The 23,925-nt window shown below is 35.2% G+C and overlaps 1 protein-coding gene across 6 annotated transcripts in view; it reads left to right on the top strand.

Annotated features, from left to right (window-relative positions):
• The window catches only part of CCSER1 (coiled-coil serine rich protein 1), a 585,787-nt gene that overhangs the window by 312,929 nt on the left and 248,933 nt on the right, over positions 1-23,925 (top strand). The window lies entirely within an intron of this gene.

Genomic DNA, 23,925 nt, shown 5'->3' with positions numbered 1-23,925 from the left:
TGTGCACTGGTGCCCACTAGAGCTTTATATTCTTTTTGTTCTGATGTGCCAGGCCAGTGAATTCACGTAGCCCAATAGACCTGACTCTCTGTTTCTTCCACGTGGCTGTAGATAGGGTCTCCTCTTGTTCTGGTTATTATTCTATTTTTCTGCTGAAAGACCAATTCTGGAGATGGGGGTAATGACTATTGCCTTTGGGAGAGCTAGCAGGCCTGCACCAGGCGAGTGTTCTCTATTTAAAAAATTCCTAACAGAAACATTTTGGGATGTGGCAGACATTCTACAGTGTTTTTAGAGAGCTTAGTATAACTTCATTTTACTACCAAGTTTACTAGCAAGCTCACTTGAGATCTGATTTTGCCCTGATATAAATAGGCACTGCAGATGATTCAGGTATGTATTTCTCACGGAAATACATGTTGTCAGTTCCTGTGCTGCTGTTATTCAGAGCTGCATCCGTGTACCTCGTGATGGCAGCAGCCTCACTCATCCTAAATAAAGGAAAGGGAGGGGGAAGAGTAAAACTCATGTCAAAGTGAAGCCCTGCTTTTACCCGCTGATTTACATTTTTCAAAAGTAACATTGAGGTTTTCTTTGTAAGTTAGTTTGTTGTTTTTTGTTGCTGTTTGTGTGTGTGTGTGTGTGTGTGTGTGTGTGTGAAAGGGAACAGACTGCAGAGGTGGGACTTTCCTTTTAAAGGTTAAAATGATGTGCTAAAATTGCAAATGTTTGCTACCTTGTGCTATTTCACTACTTTATTTATAGGGAAAGGTGGCCTTAGGTTTAAGTGGATATTGGAGGATACAGACTCCTGTTTCAGAAGCTGTATGATTTTCCTAGGGGAGCTAATGTAGGTGTTATGAATTCTATCTGCAGAAATTCCACAGTACATTTATTCTTTTTAGTGGCATAGTGAGACTAATTTTATTAATCTTTTGAAGTGCCTTTCACATTCTCAGTAGGCAGCCATGGTAGATGTGCAAAATATTAATACTTCCAAGTGTTCTAGATGCTAAAATACATAAGGATAGAGCAGTGCACGTGATGCTGCAGGCTGCATACCAAAAGCCATCTAAATGCTACTTGGGAATAATGCTACAAATCCACATTTGTAATCCACACTACTGTTAGACTCTCTGTTATGAATTTTATAATTACTACTACTTGGCAGGTCTGAGGATCTTCCACCAAACTGGTAAGATTAGATCTGGTATACATGAAAAGGATGGGGATGTCTTGCTTAATACAGCTATATCTTAATTAGTCTTTCTCTGTCGTGAATGTTACAAATCTTTGAAGGATTGACACTCTGTATTACAGGAAATAAATTAGAAGCATCTTGCTCTAGTTCTTTTTTTAATCTTATGCATATGATGACATGCCTGTTTGACAGACTCAATGAAAATTAGGTTCCACTGCGAGTAGCATTGTCTCCTAATGTTTGAATGAAGAGTGCTACTGTAAATAATATGAGTTTGGAAAAGGTTGCCAATCTTTATGTATATAAAGTCTGTAAGTTTAGAAGTAGTCTTCGTTGTTTAATATGTTCTGCTCTACACAACATTTCACTACCAGTTTTCCTCTTATTAAATCTCTTTACCTCACTCCATATCACAAAGAGGAAACGAATCCTTCTTTATTAATAGAAAATGAAATGGAAATAACAAAAATGTCATTAAGAAAACTGTTGTTTTTCATTCTTCTGTTTTTCTGAAATATTAGTGGATGAGAGCTTAGAAACATTTGACAGGCTGACACAGTGTGTAAAGAAGTAATAATGTGATGGTAAAGATGACATATGGTTTCATCTTTCAAATTACTTCATTTTAAAAACTCAAAACCCTTAGTAGGATATTGTCTTATTTTGAATGTTTTCAGTAGAAAATAAGCTTAAAGTTGATCATTCAGTTGAACATTAGAGAAAAGATCTATTAAAATTCTTATTTGAAAAACAAGAGCATAACATGACTAGACAGTTAGATGAAATTTGCCTGTGAGTACAGCTAGATCCACATTCTAATTCTGTTACAGCAATGGTTATTTCTTGCTCCTAAATATATCCATGAGATTTCTGTAGCTATTAGAGCATGATAACAATGTTTCAGTTAATCAGACAAAATTAAATTATAGTAAAGCAATGAGCAAGTTGGAAAAAAAACGAACAAACAATGAAACCACCTCCAAATGTATTGCAATGGAAAGCTCACAGTTCTGATGTCATGATACACTTCATAAGTGAAACATTTTGCTGAAAAGGGCAGGAAGATAATAAGTAGCAGGAAAGCCACATGGCAATGAGTGTCGGAATCTACCGAAATTGGTGACATGAGAGCTGATGAGTCACACTGCACCTACAAGAAAGACTGATCAGGGATAGGGGAAGAGAAACTGATAGTTTGCTGCTTTTCTAATTTGTTGGCAAATCATAATGGAATTAGCAAGGCCTAGCTCTTTACAACTCTAGTTTAACATCCATGTGGCTGACTCACAGAAATGAGGTTACTTTTCTGATGCAAAATTTAGGCTACGCTGGAAATAAGCTGGCTTTCAATTACTGAATTTCCTTCTCTTGGTTCTGTTGTGTAGAGATGGAAAGGGGACTATGCTGGGCTAAGACCCTTTCAGGCAGCACAAATTAGATTTGGAGAAACTTGGTGCCCTTCTGTTGCAATTGTACATGCTGCTGTTGTGTAGATGGGTAAGACTGTCTCTGCTGACTGGGAATTGCTGGGTGACATTGCTTCTCTCATGATGGAAGAATGGGTTGCGCTGTCCTGTGCTGGAATTGTTCTGTTTTTTATCTAGTAGGAGGCTGCTGGTGGGTTATAGAACAGCATTTCTCACAGGAGTGATGTAGATGCAGATTTACTTTGGTCATTGCTTTGAGGCCTTGACTACATTGGAGGTGCTCCTGCGCTAGGCACAGGCTTGTTCCAGCTGGAGCTTATGCTCTCAGGAGAAAGTTTCTTCTACATAGAATTTTGAGCAAGGCCCTTGTGACTGCTCTGAGTTGCAGGTTCTCTCACTGATGTGTCTTGTTGCTGCCTGCCATCTATTCACTATCTGTGGAAATGAGAAGATGTCCAACAGTCATCTAAAGAAAAGTTCATTTCAGAACAGGTGTTGACCAATCCTGATTTCAACAATCAAGCTTAAATAATAGAGATTACTCAAAGTGAAGTGTTTGGCTAACTACAAAGCCAGCTGCTCTGTCTTTCCTGGGTAGATTAACTATGTATTCACAGATGTCTTTTTCAATTCTATTCTGTGTGATGGTATTAGCAGAGGAAAAGTTCTGTTTTTTTGTTTATTTTTTCCCACAATGTTAACTGCGCTGTTACTATCATGTAGTTAATCTATCTGATGAAGAGTGAGTTCAAATTATGTTTCTTCTCTTTATCCATTCTATGTGAAAATATTTGGGGTAGTTATTCTACAATAAAGAAGTAAAGATTTTTCTTGGAGTATCTTATTTAATTCTTCAGAAAAATGAACCTAGTGTCTCTTTCTTGAGGTTTTACAGTAAGGAAGATGCATTTTCTTTGATTCTTAGGAAAACATTGTGCTGTTCAGTGCAAACACTCACCAAGACCATGTAGCTGAGCTGAAAGTTCAAAGTTGTCAGAAATGTAAGAAATGGTTGGATTTTCACTTTTTCCCCCTCCAGCTCATTACTGAGTATCTGTAATATGAAGGCTTGTAGTTCGCTGATTTTTTTCAGGAAGATTTTTTTTTTTTTTTTTTTTTTTTTCCCAAGGATAGCTTTTCCAGATGTAATGAATACATTGATATTTAAAACCAGCTGCTCTTAGCTAAAGTTCTCAAGTTGCCCACTGATTGAAGCATTACTTTGTCTTTTTCACTAATTTGCATAGGATTGCCACCACAATATGTAAATTGTTTTCAACTTTTTACAAAATAAGTTTATTAACTGAAATAAGAGGGCTGTTAAAACTTGATGTAGAACTTTGATATTTTCATGTGAATATGATTTTACCATAGCTTTCCCAAATGTATTAATAAAGTACCCTTCAGTTTTTATAAAAGATGGCTTTGTTTGGACTGGATGATCTTTTAGGTCTTTTCCTACCTTGGTGATTCTATGATTCTATACTTCTGAAGTCTTTCTTGTAATAAGAAGTTTCATGCGTCACTTTCAAATGCTGCACTTTTTGAATTAGTTCATAGTTGGAAACATGTAACTTCAACTGCAAAAGCTTTCTTGTGCAGTCTTAAAAAATAAGTTTATTGTAAGTTTGTGCCTGTCTTTATATGTGTACTTGGGTTGATCAATGGTTTTCTGTGCTGGAGAAATAGAATCCAAACATGTCCTTGAAAATGGCAGCAACTATACTGAATGATGGTCCCTTCTTTGGGAAAATTCCTAATCACTGGAGTATAATGCATAAAAGTAGAATTTCTCTCACTCAAACAGTTCGGTAACTTTTTTTTTTATTTATTATTATTATTATTATTATTTGCATTTGTTATGGAAATATTCTGGTTGTAAGCATTGTAGCAATAATAATTACTTTCTGAAAAATCAGTAATTATCTAGAAGTCCTTCATCATATTTTCATGCCAAATTGAGAACAAAATGTGGTTAATCTGCTTTTCTTACTGCCAATGTTTGTAGCTGGGGTGAAAAGTTATAAAAGTGTATATCTATGGTACAAACTGTGTATATATGTGTGTGTGTGTGTGTGTATGAAAAGCTAACATTCTATCATGCTCACAGATACAGAAGGAAATTGTTTTCACAAACTAGATTTTTCAAAATGAATAATAATCACATGACAACTAGACAATTCAGATATTGTGCGTCTGCCAAGAGAGTGTGCAGTAATGAATGGCTGCAAGAAGAAAGCAGAGACCTGTGATCCCCAAAGAAATAATTGATTAGTATCACGACCACCCTGTTTGTACTTGCAGGAAAAATTTATTTAACAATTCTGATAGAAGTAGAGTTGTAACATAATATTTCAAATAAGATACATGCTTACTCTAAATCTTAAAAATTTACATGATAAATAGTTTTTTGAGGTACATTATTATTTAATGTCAGTGATGCATAACATGTAGTTCACACTCTGGAAGCATAGTTGTAGAGGTGAAGGATTTGACAAATCATAATTAATTTCTAATATTTCCAAAATAAAAAATTAGATTAAGGAAGTGCTTGATTTGTCAGTCCAAATGAGCATAGATTGCCTTTGATCCTAGTTAGGCAACTCTGAATAAAAAAACTTCAGTTTTTTTTCTAACTTTTCTGAAAACTATATCACTAGAAATCACTTCCTGTTGCAATTTTTCACCTATGTCATACTGTCATCTTCCTATTTCACTTGTTTTTTTTTATTATGACTTTATTAGGTAATGTATGCATTAATGCTTTTTGGAATGTTGAAATTATGTATAATATTTAAAGTGTTTTATTGCACAGCTGAATTAAATTGCTTTTCATCTGCTTCTTTAAAAGCATTTTTAGTTGTAGCCCAAACAATGGTGGCCCACTTATGGCTTTTAGTTATTAGTTGCCATATTTTTGGTCTGATCAGAGCAGACTGTAATTCATAACTCCCTTCACTATGACACATCACTCCACTAAATCTGCACATCTTCCCTCCAAGACTTAGGAGAAACCCACTCTACCATCAGCATCTCCCTGAATCCTACTCACCTCTGGCAAAGGATGTGTTGAGATTCAATATGTAACAGCTGCTTTTTCTCCCCTATATCCATGCTGAAAAATCAGAAATATCATTGGTCTCTGCTTCTCTAGAGTCAGTTCCAGATATTTGTATTCTCTTATCCTTCTCAGTATGGTAAGAGTCACTGCATTTTTTTGTTGAATGGGAACCAGGAAACTGTACCTGAATTCCCTCTGGCATTTTAACTCTGGAAACCCTCAATACCAAGTCATCTAAGCATCTCACTTTTCTTTCTGGATAGAGCAATAATAATGTGTGGGGTTTTTTTGTTTGTTTGTGTGATTTTGTTTTTTTAAATTAAGTACTGGGTTCCTAACTACCTAGCTAGTACTTCTCCAAAAGAGAAGGCCATTCTTAGGGTTAATGTCTTTTTCCACCTTTCCACTCTTTGCTCTTAGTTGCCTAAGTTTGTCTTAGTTGCACTCCTTTCAATTTCTCTCCCTTGAGCTTCTGCTGTGGATGACAGTGTTATTATGAGCCATGCAGCTCAGCACATTGAACTGCTTTGAATGTTGGGAGAGAAGCTAGAATTTTTGCCTACTGATGTAATGAGTTAACTGAGTATGCTGGTGAGAATAAGCTATGCCATGCCATACCGACTGTTGATATCCTTTGAGCAGTGGAAAGCTTGAGAAAGGAATAAAGTAAGGTTTACTCCTTTTCTTGGTTCTATTGGCTTTAGTATCTGTGCTTTTTTGTGGTTAACTCACAGCACTTTGGGCATTCTGTGTTAAAAGTAAACTAGATCTATTCTTGCAATAATTTCACCTGCATAAAAAGAAAGAAAAGATAATACCCTAATTTATTTTCAATCATGAAGATTATTATAGTGACATAAAGCATAGGCAGCATGTTTTTGTCAGTAAAAAAAAATAATACCATCTGGTATTTACTTTCGACTTTTATATGAAGCTTAAATTTTTATTATTTTCTGTCAAATCTGTCTCAAGATATACATATCTCTCTATTAAATCACATTCATTATGATTATCATTCTGTTGATATTGAAATAGGTACAATATAAAGTTATAAAACATTTATGAAATCTTCACTACCTTGGCTGATTTGAAATGATCTATCGTTTCTGTCTGAGGAGAATGAGCACAATGCATGGCTATTTTAAGACATCAGGTGAACTGAAGAGGCATAGGTGAAGAACTTCCCTGCCAGCCATGTGTAGGCTTTTGTCTGAACCCAGAGACTGAATATGATACAGAAATGATGTACAGTGATTGTGGTATTGTCTGGGGAAAAGGAAAAAAAAAAAAAAAAAAAAAAAAAAGGAATGAGGCATTAGGCATATTTGCCCTTCAGTGAAATGCCATATTTTTCATTTAACATACAGAGCTTTGGTCTCCTTACCTTTTCCTGTTGCCTGGTTTGCTCTGGCCCATTATTGGCTATATCTGTAATTCTCAACTTCCCCGCATGGGAAATGATCCTTAGGTTATGTACCTGACAAGACACACTATCTACTCAAGGTCCAGTTTTTGTTTTGTTTTGTTTTGTTTTTTCCCCATTAATGTCTCATCTCACATGGCCTGTACCATCACATTTACGATTCCTTTGCTGACTTTTCACCAATTTGAGTTTGTTTTTTGTTTGTTTGTTTTTTCTGCTGGTACAGCAACTTTCTGCTGGGACTACCTCTTCAAAAATTACTGGACGCTCAGAATATTTGAACCGTGGGTGCTTTAGGTGCAACTCTGATTTCATTCCTTAGGCCATTATTATTTCTGGATGATTTCCATAGGATTGCTTTTGTTTCAAAGGCAAAAATGCAAGATTAATACTGCACCCAGTCTTTCAGCGAATTAATTTCTTGCCTGTTACATGTTTGGACATCTGATTAAGCATTTGTTATAGGTTCTTGTACCAAAATATATATATATATATATTCGATTTATAGATAATTTATTATTTATTTATATATAATTTATTTATACATCTGTTTTGGTAATGGTTATTATAAGTTGTCTGACCAAATTGAATTGAAATTTCTGTGACACTTAGTCTTTGTTTTTCTATGAATTTTATTTTCTATACGAAACTTAAATTTTCTTAAATTTTTTGATAGCTTACTCCAATTTAAGTGTTCTTTCACAACTTTCCTTATGTATTCTGTCACATCATCTTTCCTACCTTATTTAATTCCTTTTTTTTATTGCATTGTGAACTGACACTTCTTTCACATTATATCATCACTTTATATGATTGCAGAGCATAGGGTTATGTTTTTCACTGAATACACAAGTTCAGTCATTTTATCAAGCTTTCTCAAAAGCCAGGTCTGATAAGCAGAAGAGAAACTGTCACTTCAAATAAGCTGAGGCCCTTTTTTCCCAGCCCAGTTTTGACACCGAGAGCCTTGTGTGTGGTGGTGTTTTTGTCATTGTTGTTTTTGATTTTTAAAGATAAGCAAACATTTTGAGTTCAATACTATGCAGAAATTATTGGATAAAGAGATTCAGTTTGTTCCTGCACAGAAATCCCAGCTCTGTGTTTGGAAATCTTATATTTACCCATTTCTGGTAGTCAGCCATTTCCACTTCCTCCTTCCCCTGCTGTTGGCTATATTGACCTGTAATATTTTGAATTTCGCCATAACTAGCAAGTGTTGGCAAGCTCTGGATGTCTTCGGATATGATAATGTCTGAACTGCGACTGAGGTTAATGCACAGCTAAAATTCAGCAACTATTTGTTGAGCTGATTAAGGATTTATCCTTTAGTGCATAGAAACAACTGTACTGAGAAAGCATTCACATACTGCCATCCTGCATCTCGAAGCAGCATCCCTATGGAAACACCCAAGACAAAATAATTGGACATGGTGCCCAAAGCAATATAATATTGACCTCTGCAACTAACTTTGTTTCTAGTAGATTGGAATAACATCGGATTGCAGTGGTAAGAGCCCATAGATGAAATTGGGGATAATTCTGAATCAGAAGGACAATCCTTACATGATGCATCATTTATCACCTGTGTCCAATAAAGAACCACATAGACACATTTGTTCAGAAGAATTGTATAATTTCAATTGCAGCTACTGGAGAGTTGTATGCTTTGGGTCTGCATTCAGATGCATAAATTTGTGTTGTAAATGAAAGGTTATGCTTTCTGCAAATAAGTTTTTTATTTCTGTTTTCTCATTCTGTTTTTGTCATATTTCCTTTAAATTTACGTGAATACCTTTCTCAGCACTGAGTGGCAACTCAGTGCAAAAAACTCTGGTCTTTCATATTCACAGCAGTAAATGGTCAGTAAGCAGCTCTTTCACTATTAAATTAGAATTTGGTTTGGGTTTTGGTTGTTAAGAGGTTAATGCTGTCTGCTCTCATTCATACTTAGCTTATACTGCTTTGTTTTTATTGGATTGGATTGCAAAGGCTAATAGCATTCATAAAATGTTTTTCAGTAGCTTATTTATATCAGGATTTTCTTGGTTTTCCGAGGTTTAGAGGGAATTTGGGTTAAACAGCAAGTAATTCATCTGATGCTTTCTGAGGAAGTGAGTAATTACATCATTTTGTTTACATGTTTGTCTGCATACCAGGAATTGTAAAAATTAAAGAAACTAACAACAACAAAAAAATTCTTAAGCAACTGGTCAATAAGGTGTCTAACAGAAAGCACGTTGCTTTTGTAGAGAGCAAAAGGTATGCCCAGATTGATCTTTATGATACTTGAACCATATATGTTTGCGTTTCTTTCTGAAGTTACTTCTTTCCAGTGAATTGAGAAAATCTATGCCTCTACTTTAATGGAGTTCTGCTCGACAGTTTTCATTCTATTTGAAATCTTTGCAAATTCAGTTCGACTTTTTCTGTTCTCTGAAGTCTACGCTTCTCTCTCTGCAGGGTATAAAAAATTATTGCTCACTCCCATAGGTGTTTAACACAGGCTTACTAGTTTGCATAGTCCCATTAATTTTCATAACATCATAGTCAGTACAAAGCCTGTTTTTCCTGGTTCAGACTCCCAGTGACTCTGAAGTTGAAAACAGCTCTTGGGAAAATATGTAGAGCAAATCTTCCAACACCATACAGCTGTGGGGATATATAGAAAATGAGAGTCTGGTTCTAGGAGTGTAGTGGTGACTGTCTTTTAATGGGAGGAAGGATGAATTTTCTGCTAGAGTAATTATTATTGCTTTTTTAAAATTGATTTATTTAATTGGTAATTTGCGTAGCAGTGTTCACTTGGGCAGGACTTGCTTTAGCATAGATGGAATGAAGGCTGTCCTGCTGTATTACCAATATATTGTGGAGCTGTGTCTGTATCTGTTTAAATTTGCAGGCAAACTTGTCTCACCTTTAAAACCATCAAGTTTACAACAAAGAGAAGATGGAGTCCATGACCTTTGTTTGGCTCTGGATTACTTAAGCTTATCAAAGTGACAAAGTTTTCTAATGTTTTGTAATTTGTTTCAAGGTATGAGGCTGTTTTGCATATAACTGGCCTCTTTACTGTGCACCACAGATTTGTTACTAATATTTTCACAGTCTGTTCTGTGAGTTCTTGCTGTATAGACTGTGCAGACAAAAGAAACAAAATAATGTCTTCAGCATAGAGAAGTATGCTTTGGAGGCACCTTGAAAGATGATGAAAACTTGCCGTGGAAATGGGTCGTGACAGTAAATGGTGAAGTTTGCTACAAAGTTTTAACCCATGAAATGGACTGCTTAATACTATCTTTAAAGATCAGGACATCATTAAGGCAGGTTTTTAATCATGTATATAGATGTGAAAGTCAGCTCTGTCCCAAGTTTATAGCTGTAATTAAGCTCCTCATCCACAATTTAAAAGGCACTGAAGGACAGAATCTCTGGGACTATACTTTTTTGAATCATTCTGTACTCATACTTGTGAAAATCTTATTTCACATGCCTAAATTTCCTGAGGAGAGGATGGGAGAAATCACATGAAACCATGTGTATTTCCACAGCAGTCTCACACTCAGATGATTTTTCTCTACTAATTTTAGTTCTGCTCATTTACTGCAGAAATCAGCTATTTTGTATTTTAAGAAAATAGCATTTGACATTTATAGGTCTTAGTTAATGTCAATGGTACATAAATATAGCAGCCACTGACAAAGAATACTTAAGTCAAAATTTCACTTGGTTTACTATGAGGCTAAAAATCTTTGTGTGACAAATGTTTGAAGCATTAAAAACAGCAGACATACTCTCAGAAAGTGCATCAGTAGTTGACTTAAATCTGCTGGTGTTATTCCTGGGAGCTGTCATCTTCCTTTAGATTCCACTTTAGTCTCCAATTGAGAAACGTAACCAAGAAGGAAATAAGTTGCTTTTCAATTTCCAACCCACCAACATAAGGTGGTTTTTGTATGTGATTTGAATTGAGCAAGAGGACAAGTAACCTTTTAATTACAAAACCACATTATTAGTTGTACACATGTGAATTTAGTTACTACTGAGAGTTACTTAAGGTGATTGTGCCAGCAAAGTCAGGGTCCATAATCTGTTTTTTGTTTAAGATACATAAATAAATGATCTTTGATATTTCAGGCTTATTTTGCTGATTAATTTTCATTTATTTCCTTAGTTTAGGTCCTGTCTGGTTGGTCTTCATAGACTGAACTGTTGCTTCTTGTTTCTTTTCACCTTTTTCCAAAATTGTATGTAGCAATAATATGAAAGAAGGAACACTTTTCCTTTAAACAAAACTAAATGGCTGATGTTATGCATATGTTTTGAACTGGAAGTCTCAAAGGCTAAATTTGATGCATATGTTGATACAGATCAGAGATGTTACTTGGATAATTGAGCAGTTATTTGTCGTGAACAAGTTAAACTGATGGAAAATGTCATTTAATTTTTCATGAAAGGGAAACAATGTGGCTGATAACCTATCTTATAATATAGCTTTCAGAAAAAAAAAAATTGAGACAATATAATTAAATAGACTACCATGAATGAAGTGCTAATAATATACTGAAAGGCTCTATTACCATGTGTTTTTTTTCAAGTTTATTTATTATGTTAGGTTTTATTAATGCAACTGGTCCAAGCAGTGAAAGCTGTCATACCTTTCACAAACCCCAGCTTACTCGCATTGTGAGTGGTTTTTTTAGGAGTGCATTCTGTAAACTGAAGACCCGTTTGGATTTTCATGTCAGGTACTCCAGAACCGAAGGAACCAAAGTTGTTCACTTTGAAAGTGTTGCTTGTATGTTTCTGTATTAAAAGCATAGTTCTGAATATCAGTAGTCTATTGCTTATATTCAGATAGCTGAATATAAAAGACAATGGAAAATCCCAGGATAAAACCTTATTTTCCATTTACTTCCATAAACAGTCTCTTTTATTTGTTACTGGGTCACTCTCACACCATTTGATATACCAGTGCTGGAGGCATTCAGAGCCAGGCTGGATGTTACTATGAGCAGCCTGGTCTACTGGTCCACCCTGCACACAGCAGGGTGTTTGAAATGGGATGGTCATTGCGGACCTTTTCAACCCGGGCCATTCTATGGTTCTGTGCTACCCCTTATCCTCAGATAGCTTCTGAGTGAGGCTTAGCTAAGAACTACATGTGTTTCCAAAGCTACCTTGATCCTGAGTCTAGGACTTCATATGCCTAAAAGTTTCAAATTAGTTAAGAGTGGTTAGAGTGAGGCAATATTGACAAAACTGAAAGGATTTCACTAGTAAGATTCCTGGGTGTATTTTCAGTGAGCAAAATGAATGGAGGAATTGTTAGGGGTGTTCTAGCAGATTTTATTAATAACATTTCCCAATAAATAATTGCACAGTATTAACACTGCCCCCCCACCCTCCCCCCACTTTGTGTTATTATCTATTTGAGGAGGGAAATAATCCTTAAATCCTTAGCAATTGAACTAGAATACCCAGGAAAATGAAAATATTACACTTTATATAAGGACATTTATTTATTTATTTATTTATTTATTTTCTGCAGCTTAATTTGTGAAATAGTGAAAAGAGAAACAAAACAAAGCATACTCCCACTGTGGATGGGAAGATTTGAGCAGATACGGGCATCATCATCTGATGATTGTACATTTTGGGTTTATGGGAACTGCAAAAAAAGAGTAATTTCAGCAATGTAAGGTACACCAGGTTCATTTGTTCAAGTAAAATTCGCTTAGCATCAGAATTGTTTACTTATATAGGATAAAGGTAACTGCAGCTTAGCTAATCCGTGCAGAAAGATCATTCTGTACATTTTGGAGACTGCCAAAATTACTGTCATCTCACCTTGTTCTCACTTGTATCTCAGACTTATTTGCAGTTTTCTGGGAGCTGTGGTGTGGAACTGGAGTCTAGAATTAAATCTTAACAAAGGCAGTAGCATAGAAAAGATGTGTCAGAGCAGTTTTGTTTTGCGACTTTGAACTGATTTTTCACTGAACTTGGAGTATAATTACCCTTGATAATGTAACACTAAAGTAAGAACTATTTTTTTGTTTTGAAAAGCCATTCAATATATTAAAAAATTATGATTGCCCTGGAGTAAGATGCTATTGATTTGATTTCACTGTTTTGTTTAGCAAGGTGATAATCTTGCCTTTTAACTCAAAGCCTTTTCACATATCAGAATAAATCTTTGGGTTTGAATGGGCAAAGAGCAAACAGGATTCTTGTTGGTTTTTGTTTGTTTGTCTTTTAAGAGAGAACAGAGCTTGGGAAATGCTGAATACTAATATTCGGCTTCTCTGAAAAGCTGCATTCTCTTTGCTAAATACATTTTATTTATTGGCAGTTGTTACATAATGCTGGTGCAGCACCATTTAAAAGTTGCTCCCTGAGATATACTGAAAGATTGATTTGAATGCTTTCCAATTTTTATGTTTTGTTTTTTAATAAGGCTGCACAGCACAATCCATTTACACAGTTAATGCTTCTAGATTTTTACAACTTCAGTTGTTAAGCAGTGTGTGAAAACACGTTTGCTAATTTTGGGGATGACTAAGAAAAGAAGCCTATATATTTCTGTAGAAATTCCAGTTACCAATTAACATTTTCATTAAAATATTTGAGTCATAGTTAATTTTCACTAAAATTTATTATCTGAGTAAACCTGACCTATTAATCCTTCTAAATCTATTATTGTCAGCTAATGTCATGATTACAGGGAGAGTACATGATGTGCCATAGCAACACAGCTGCTCTACTATTTTTTTTTTAACTTAAGATTGCTATTGTGCTGTTTATCACTGAGTTATCCGACATGATAAATTATTTTATGCTAGCCCTTTTCATATCCATCCTTTTAATACCTTACTTGTCATTATAAGAGTCTTTAGTATTACAGAGTAATGAAGGGTTCTTGTCTCAAGCCTGATTACTACTCTAATGTTTTCCAGGCATGCTTGGTGATGAGTTTGGCATATGAAACAATTTCCTACAGTAATAAAACTAATTATTGTGGGCAGTCATCCCCACATCAGTCTTTAATGAATTATAATGAGCTCATTAATCTACCCATTCTCACTCACCACATCTATTGGCTGGGCATCTCCTATGGGTATGTTGGGATAGAAATTTTCCCCAGAAGAAATGGACTCTGAAAAAGCACCTGTTTTCCTTTGTTTGACAAAAAACAGAAGGAGGAGGTCATCTCTAAGTGGAATATGCTTTTTAATAATCAGAATCCTAAGAAGTAAATAGAATAGCTAAGACCTTGTAATGATGACAAAGGAAGAGTCATGTAGGAACTTGACTAAGTGTAATATTGGGCTGCAAATGACAGGATAATTAATGCCTCTGTGACTCACAAAATTCACTTCAAAATGTGACTTAGAAATTATGTTTTAGTAACTGGATCTCTGGGAAACTGCCTAAAGAAAATATCATCAAGTTAATTCTGGTTGAGTTTCTTGACATTTTTCTTTATTCAGAATGTGCAGAAATGAGGTTGCAAGGTTGCACTTCCCAGTTCTATAATAATGAATGTTAGTCAATGAAGTGGTAACATTTGTGAGTGGAAAAGGGAGATTATTCATACATGTAGATACATGTAGAAGAAACATCTGATTTTCATAGGTTTTCTTGTGCAGTTTTCCTCATGAGTGAAAAGTGCATTCTACTAGTAGATGGTTGCAGTGTATTTCCTGAAGTTTAGTATTCTTTTTTTAGGATTTGGATACTTCCAGAGGGTTGAATTACAATGTTATTAACATACACGTGAGTCTTGAGCTTACTTACAGTCATTGTGCATATTTTAATAAAAGAAGTTTACAAAGTGTATGTTTTCTATGTACATAAAGGAAGCAATACTAATATCCTATTATGAAGCACAAGCAGCAACAATACTCAACTGTAAATTTCCACTAATGTCTTCTCCATCACAGACTCGGCACTCTTTACTTGTTTGTAACAAGGAAGCTAAATATTTTTATGCAAACTACTGAGGTTTTGTCTGTCTTCTGTAGAAAGAAAAAGTTTAGGCTGTTTGATGATGAGTCTGTGTAAAGGACATCCATGTTAAATCCAGGTGACCTGCGGTCATGGTTATGTAGATCAATCTGTGTCCATGACACCTGTGTTCATGTCCCTGGTGTGACTGTGAGGATGCACACACTTCAGTGTATCAGCTTCCCCAGATGTGATCCCAGCCTCTGTGGCAGTGCTATTGGCTGTTCATTTAGCTGCAGTGTATGGAAAAATTTTGCTGACCAAAGACTATTCAGAACTGATTAATATTTTTTTCAAAGGCTTTTTAAAATGAAATAAAGACTCTAAAATGAGAAGCTATGTTGTTATAAAACACAAATTTGATTTAATCTTAGCAATTAGACAAATGTACCGCTCATTTACAAAGAAACAGATGGGATTTTTTTGTTTCATGACCATTACTCTCAGGAATGAGGGATCCTGGCATTATTGGAATTCTTGTTTGTTTGTGTTACACAGAAGAAAATTTAAAGGACTTTCTTCACCAAATTTGCAGAGTGATCCTAAATGCATTTCCAGTTCATTTTTAGGAAACTAACTGTGTATTTTAGGTTGATTTTCCAAGACTTGCATACAAATGTTTTTGAAATATTTAGATTTAAAATGTGCTACGTAGAGGCAGCTAAATATTAGGAAAAATAAAACTTTTTTTTTTTTTTTTTATTTGTACATAAACATTTATTTGTAACTGGTTTAGTACAGTGATTTATCTACATATGTAGTGTTTCAAAACAAACAAAAACAAACAAACAACTGTATTATTGAGTTGATGATGCCAACAAATGTTATGCCTGTTGAACAGCACAGTTTTCTGCACGAGCCAAACTAAGGTATTTCTAGTTGGCACTGCAATGTCTCAGTGCTTCTTATTTTTGTAGTTATCCTGTGGCAGTAGAACAATCTTCTGATAGCTGGATTTTTTTTTTGCTTAATTTTTTATCATAGAGTCATAGAATGGCCTGGGTTGAAAAGGACCACAGTGATCATCTAGTTTCAATCCCCTGCTATGTGCAGGGTTGCCAACCACCAGACCAGGCTGCCCGGAGCCACATCCAGCCTGGCCTTGAATGCCTCCAGGCATGATGCATCCATCCCTTTATTCTATAGATATGCAAAGCTGATGTTGTAGCTACAAAGAAACTCCCAGAAAATGTTGCTTTATCTGAATACTCATGAATGAAAAATAGATTTTGAGTTGAGGTTGGTAAGTTATTGGTATAGTTTGTGAAGCAGTTGCACTGAATGTATAGTTTAGTTAAGACCATTTTTTTTATCCCCAGTATGGAACATTCAGTGTTCTCTTTTAGAAGTGCAGGTATTCTTAGTATCCCTCATAATTACTCATATTGCCCTACCCCCTTGCCCTGAAAGTTCTCTGGAAGAAAAGAAGCTGATGGAAATGTAACCACACAAAGAGGAAAATACAAGCAAGATATTTCATTGAGTACATTAAAATAATGAGTAGCATGAATGGCTTTAATAACTAATTTAATAGTTTATTAAATAATAAAAAATGACAGTTAACCTTTTGATAAGGACACAAATTGAAAATGACTTCTTTTCATTACCCTGAATATATATATGTAAGTGGTCTGGGCTTATAAATTAAAAATGTATATTCAGTTAGCGTTTTATTCTTAATGGTACTTGCAGGGCCCTTGATGAAATTAATACAAAGACCTTCTTCCCAAATGCTGTTCATTTTGAAGTTTGTTGTTTTGATTCTAGGCTTGTGAAGAAATGCATGATTGATTTTTGTTTTTCTCTCTTTTCTATAGAAATGGTAGAACTCAGCATGTTTTCTATGTATATGACCTCTTAAGAATTACTCAGAATAACTTTTTAGAGGAAATACTAAACACAATAGGAAACAAAGTTGTAGGAGTGGGTTGTCAACCTGTTGCTTGAGTGCTATGTGTAATTTGGGCTAGGAAGGTCTAAGGAATCATGTAGCAAAACTAGAAAAGGTTCGTCACAGATTTTGATCAGAGATGTGATGTGGCCTATATAAGAAGAGTGATTATATAGACAAAGATTTCTGAGCTTGAAAAAGATGACAGAAGTTCTGTAGTTAGTGTAAGGACATATAAGAATGAAGGTAACATGAATGGAAAGTATTCATATGTTTTCCTAGAGAAAAAAACTAAAAAAAAAATGAATACAGAAACATTTTTTAAGCAACAAGTTTGAAAACAAAGTTTGGGGTGGTGGAGGTTTTTATTATTATTATTTATTTGTTTGTTTTCTTTTCACGAATGTGTTTAGAGAGTATCATCAAAGGAGGCATGACCCTGTATATATAATTTCAGGTTTACAAAGAGCCAAAAAAGAAAGTAAATGGAGTCGTTTTATCAGGAAAAATACAATTACATGCTGTTATATGTTTCTACTCCTGGCTGTTCTTTGTGATTTTGCTGGTTAGATGCATCTTGGGCTTGACCTGTTATCTTTATTTGATTTTATGTTTTGCAGTTTATTAATCGAGCAGCATTCCTTTAAACTCCATGCTGTTTCTTCTCACTGGTGCAGAGAGCAAAATTGAAATGAAAGAAGAAAACAAAATGAACAAATAGAAACAAACAAATAAACAAACAAAAAAAACAGCATGACAAAACACATTAATTTACTCAATCTGTAATTCACAATTCACTTACAATTGGATCACTGTGAGGAAAACGTTTGTTTAGCTTTGTGTTCCTATTTGTTTGAAGTTAGTAGCATTGCCTGTGCAGTCTTTTTAAGTACATTACCTTCATGGTAAAATACCATTTGAATTTTAGTATTCCAATAAGTTCCCAAAATAGTTTCATTAAAATATTTTTGACATATTATGTGTAACTGAATGGAAGTAGAACATGATCTAGAATCACAAAGGCTTTATGAGTGTTAAATTACTGTTATTTATCATATTGGAGTCAGATCCTATGAATCTCAGACTTCATTTTCTTTCATGATCAAGAAACAGGCTAACTGGCCTCACTGAGTGCCAAAACAAAACATTAGCCAGAGAAACAAATTCAGTGTGCTTTATGCATGTGAAGGATTACAGCCCACCAATTCACTTGTCAGTCTGTGGGATTGAAAGGAATTGGTATGACAGATAGAACTAGAGTGAATACAGAAAGGGAAAATAACACTGGAAAGTGATGCTGAATATGTACATAGAAATCTCAGTATAAATACAGTGTGGTATAAATAAATATGAGGGGGTAACATCAGAGATGGACCTCTGACTTCATTTTGAAATACATCTGCAACAAAAAATGCAGCCTCCTGTTGTCTGTGATATTCCAGTCTTAATAAACATAAACAACGAAATACAGTTATGACCAATAAGAAATTATTGAAGGGGGAAAAAAAATCTGAAAATGCAAACTGCAGTATTCAGAAGCTTACTTACATGAGTAGATGCTCTTCTAGTTGATAAAATGGTGTGCACTGACTTGCTGTGTGTTAACACAAATGGAGTCGTAGTCTGAAGACAGATCACGGTGCTTCTCTACAAAATGAAGGTAATATCTTCAACTATTTGGTGTTTTTCAGATGCCAGGTGGTGTAAAGGTGTTATTAAAGACATCCTGAACCCTGTACATAGTCTAGATCTCCACACTGTTAGCATAAAAGTCCTGTTGATGTTCAAGTTACCAGTATTTTCTTTGAATGTTCTCAATACTTTGAAATGTACTGAATTTGTTACATGAATCTGCTGCAGAACTGAAAAGAAACTGCAACTGTTACAGAATTTATGTAGCTTTCTGGACCTGGCATTCAATTTTAAAGTTCTTAGTTTGGAGTTAAACTTCAGGATTATATTCTTAAGAAACTGCATCCTAAATAATTGCTGATCTCTGCATTACTGTAAGCTGATAAACAATCTGCTTAGCATCTGAAATTCATCACATTTATCAAAGGAGTTTTATAATATTCTAATTTTATGGTGTTATTTTGGCAGCGTATTCATTTTGGTGTAAAATAAAATTGCTGTAAATTTATCTTCCAATATACTTGGTTAGTTTTGTTTATAGCTCTTTGTAATTACAGCAAGCACAATAGGCCTGTTTGTTCCTAAGTATGAAGAGGTATAAAGTAACTTCAAAATGTAAATGATTGTGGGTTTTGGCACTTATGCAAAACATGCTGCAGCTGTCTTCACACATGCAGTACAATTTGTCATCCTGTGACCTGATCTGATGAGAAACAGTTCTGCTATAATGTTTAGCAGTTTCCCAGATGGACAGAATTAAATGAAAATAGGAAAATACTAGCACTGAGATATACCAATTGCTATCATAAGCTGTGATTGAAAATAATATTACTTTGAAGAGATGAAAAGATGATCATTTGAAGACCATTCTGACGATAATCAGGTACAATAACAGTGATAAATCCATGTGAATATAAGCTAAATCCTGGTGGTTTTTGTTTTTTGTTTATTATTAAGCAATATCAGAGAATATAAGTGAATAAAATACAACTGACACTTTTCAAAAGGTTTTTTTGTTGTTGGTTTGTTTGGTTTTTTCCTTTTTTTTTTTTAAAAGTGAGATATTCCTGGAAGAAACTTTCTGTGTAATACAAAATTTACTTAACTGAGTAAAATACCTTCAAAACAATAGTGTATCCAACTTATGAGCACATGCATAGAATAAAGGATTCAATTAACTGGAATGATAACTAGTGTTTTCATAGCATCCATGATCTTATTGGACTTGAGTTCTTGATAACATGTTTAGGTATAAATTCCTTTCATGGGAAGATGAGGAGACAGAGTGTCCAAGGATGCTGATATATTAAATAGAAATTGTAAATGTTACCTAGCTGAATTTTAAATCTGTTATCACTTAATTGATTCTGGTTAGTGCTTGAACTCAGGTATACTTGCATACCGATCTGTTATTCTCTCTGGCTCTCTGTTTATGTACTCCATTAAGAGTACATGATGATCCACATTTTACATAAAAATCCCAAATAGTATAGTCCTAGAGTATTCAAATTTTATTAAAAAAAAACAAAAAACAAAAAACAAACAAAAACCATACATTCTTTTTTGCTCACACTCATAGCATTGTTGTTTGCCTTCTAGACTAATAAATAATGCAGCATCCTACTACTTTCTGTAGTCCCCAAAACCTATAGCTCCATATTTTTTTATTTGGTATCCCCTGTGCCATCCTTAATGAAACAATGCTGGCCTGTACACAGGACACAATTTTGGAGTGCTCTGCTTTCCTAGCTCTCAATAGTTAATTGCTGGAAGAACTATATTCATTATTTTGATAATAGGCAGTTGATTTCATTGCATTTTACTTGTGTTACTGTATGGGAGATTGGTAATCACAGCCTGAACCTCTGATTAATCAGCTGAGGCAAGTATGGGGTCAGCTGTGGGAGCACAGGTGAGAGTGATGTAGCTGTGCTCCCGGGAGGGGTGGAGCTTGACTCCATCCCCTCTGAGACCTCATTTAAGGGCTGACTCCCACTGGAGCAGTATCTCTTGGAGATCGCTCACCAGGGAGGACTGCCCCAGCTTCTTCAGCCAAGGCACCACCATTGGTGAGTTTTTCCTTTACTTATTCACTTATACCTTCTGTACATTAAAAACCAATACAGTTACTAATACATTCAGGCAAGTATGTGGGTTATTGGAAGTACCCAAACCTTTTTACAGTCTGCTCTGCATTTTTCTCTTCTATTCTTGGATGAAGTTTTCTGTCTTATTCCTATTATCAGTTTGTCTTATAGCAGAAATATCCTCAAAATATAAGAGAGATGTAGAAACATGAAACAGCATTTTTTTTATTTTTTTTTTTTTTATTTTCTTACATTTCTAGAACAAGTGATGCCTACAGAAATACCATGCAGACAATTAGTATTACCAAATCCTAATTCTAAACTCAGCTCAACAAGAAAGAGCTCTCAGGTACTTGCAAACCCCATGTGGTGAAGAGTGTTTGTTAGTACTTCTTTTACTAAGCAATGACATAAAAATGTGGGAATTGCTAGTGCTTCTATTTTACTGTATGCTTTTGGATAATGTTTGCCTGTATATCAAATTACAGGGAAGAGCTTATGTATGGGCTGTTCTTGAGATGCATGAGTGGCAGATTAAGTCTCCTTTTTGAGGTATTTAAGATATTTGTGGTTGGGAAACTGAGCACGTAGCAAGGTTAAGTGGTGATTTCTAGATCAATGAAAGTCTTCCCTTCAGTTTTCAGGAAGTCATGTATATTAGTTTCCTTAACCACGCTTTACATAAGGATCACTAGCCAGACATGTCATGCCATACAGCTTCTTACCTCAGGTATATTTAGAAGGGATACAACTGAGCACAATTTCTCAAAAATAGTTTCTTTTCATACTGCCAACAGCTGTTCTGTATAATCCACATGATGTCAGGACTAATAATATCCACAAAGCCATGCAAACCGCTTTAATCTTCACAAGAGGTAGAATTTGTATTGGACAATGCAACAGCAGCAGGGACTTAAGGTGTTGAAACATATACTACAGCCACATACTTGTCTGAGGTCAGCAGGTTAGAGAAGAGCCTGTGAATAAATTCATAATTAAACAAGAAACAGTGAATAAATACTTCCTGACACTGTTCTTGACACTGCAGTCTATTAATAGAAAAGTACCTAGAAACAAGATTTAAGTTGGTAGTGGTTTTTGAACACACACATAATTGCAAGGATTGGAAGTGACCTCCAGAGATCAAGTCCTGATGCTAAAGCACGTTCCCTACATCAGGTCACATAGGTAGGTATCTAAATTGGTCTTCAATATCTGCATAGAAGGAGACCCCACAACCTCTCTGGGCAACCTGTTCAAATGATCTGTCGCCACTACCATAAATAAGTTCTTCCATATGTGTGTATGGAACTTTGTATGTTCAAATTTTAGGCCATTGTTCTTTGTCTTATTGATATACACAATCAAGAGGAGCCTGGCCTCATCTGTTTGCCCCCCCACACCTCCCTTTAGTTATTAATCAGATCTCCCCTATAATCTTACTCTATTTCCTGCCACTCTGTCCTCAAATATGCCAGGCATTGAAATGGAGTCGAGTGCATTTCTTTCTACCTGTTAGTTTAATGCTGAAAATTATTTAAGCAAGGGGTACAAAAAATAGATATCCTTTTCTCTGCAGCTGGCAAGTGCACAAAGGCTATCCGAATTAGCATCACAGTCTCAAGTATCCCAGCACAGTGGTTCCCTCAGAAATTGCAGGATGTATTTATACTAGACTGCAAAATCTGCCTAGAAGCTGATAATGTTGATTGTTGACTTATAAGAATTGTGTCACGCTACCCAGTATTAATCAGTTTCACTGATATGCAGTAAGAAAAGGAGAAAATCACCGTAGCCTTAGGTATTTCTCTGTAAGTTGTAACGGTTACAGTTTGTATTGCATGGGCAAATTATGAAGAGGAATATGGAAATTAGATGCTTAGTGGTAGGTCAAAAAGAAAGTTTTAAATAAAGGATTTAGATTAGTCTTTAGGCGGACTTTCTTTCTTTATGCAGGGGTGGGTGAGTCACTGGCATAGGCTGCCTAAAGAAGCTGTGGATCCCCCTTTCTAGAAATGTTCAGCACCAGGCTGGATGCGGCCACAAGCAGCCTGATCTGGTGGGAGGCAACCCTTCCCAAGGCATGGAGTATAGAACAGGATGGTCTTTAAAATCCCTTCCAGCCTAAGACATTCTGTGATTTGTATGGATGTCTTCATCACACAATAATCCTTGTAGTCATACACCCAGTTGGATCTTTATATTTTGCCAGAAGAGTTGCACTAGGATTTTGAAGTCTTTGGAAGCTCTGGGAGGTAGAAGATTCTTCAGGTTTTCACTGGTTCTAGAGAGACCTGAATTGCCTTCAATACCATATTTAGTGCTAAAGTTAATCTCCAGAAATCCTACTTACTTGCCATACACTAGTACATGTTAGTACATGCGTAGAGGTACTATGGCTAATGTGGAATCATTTTTAAACCTTTTTTTTTTTTTTTCTTTTTTTTTTTTCCCATAAATACTTCAGCTTGATAAGTTTATAGTACAGTTCGCAATGCATTATTTTTGATAACTAAACGTGTGCTGATAACCTATCAGGTGCTGAGGGCAGAAGGTTCTGGGATTTATTAGTATTTACTTTCAGCTAGCTTTCCTGGATATTCTATCAGTAGACAAAGTAAATTGCTGCTGTAACCATATCGCTGAGAAAATTACCCCTGATCTTTTTTCCTAAAGGAAAATAGTGGAAATCCTGACTTCTTTTTTGAAATCGGAGTACTTCAGGAGATCTTTACATAGTGCTGAAATAATGTTTAAGAACAATTCTGAAATAATGTTTAAGAACAATCACTGTCTGTCAGCCAAAATTAGGATGTTTTGAAGGGCCAATGTAGTTGTAAATATCTTGAGTTTTTTATGTGAGTATTTTGTTTCTTTTTCCAATTAGTGCATCACAGAGCAATGCAATTACTTTGAAAGGTCATTATTATAACTGAACATTTTACTAAGGAAAATGGACTTCAGTCTCTACGTTTGTCTAATTTTTATATTTAGTTTTGCAAGCGCATTAGTACTGCCAGAGTTCAGGCATATCATGCTGGTTATGTGCTTTTGAACCCCTGAGCTCTTTATGGTCTAAGAAAATCTCATGCTTTTATATTTGTTATCATCCATTAGCTAGTGATCCACTGCCCTCTTTTATAAACTAAGGGCAAATTGTGCATATGTATAACTTTATTCCTAGTAATGTTATTTA

The sequence above is a fragment of the Excalfactoria chinensis genome, chromosome 4 (genome assembly GCF_039878825.1).
Source record: "Excalfactoria chinensis isolate bCotChi1 chromosome 4, bCotChi1.hap2, whole genome shotgun sequence".
In the NCBI taxonomy this organism is placed as follows: Eukaryota; Metazoa; Chordata; class Aves; order Galliformes; family Phasianidae; genus Excalfactoria; species Excalfactoria chinensis.
Note: the sequence above shows the minus strand (reverse complement) of the source record. Positions and strands in the feature narration are given on the sequence as shown.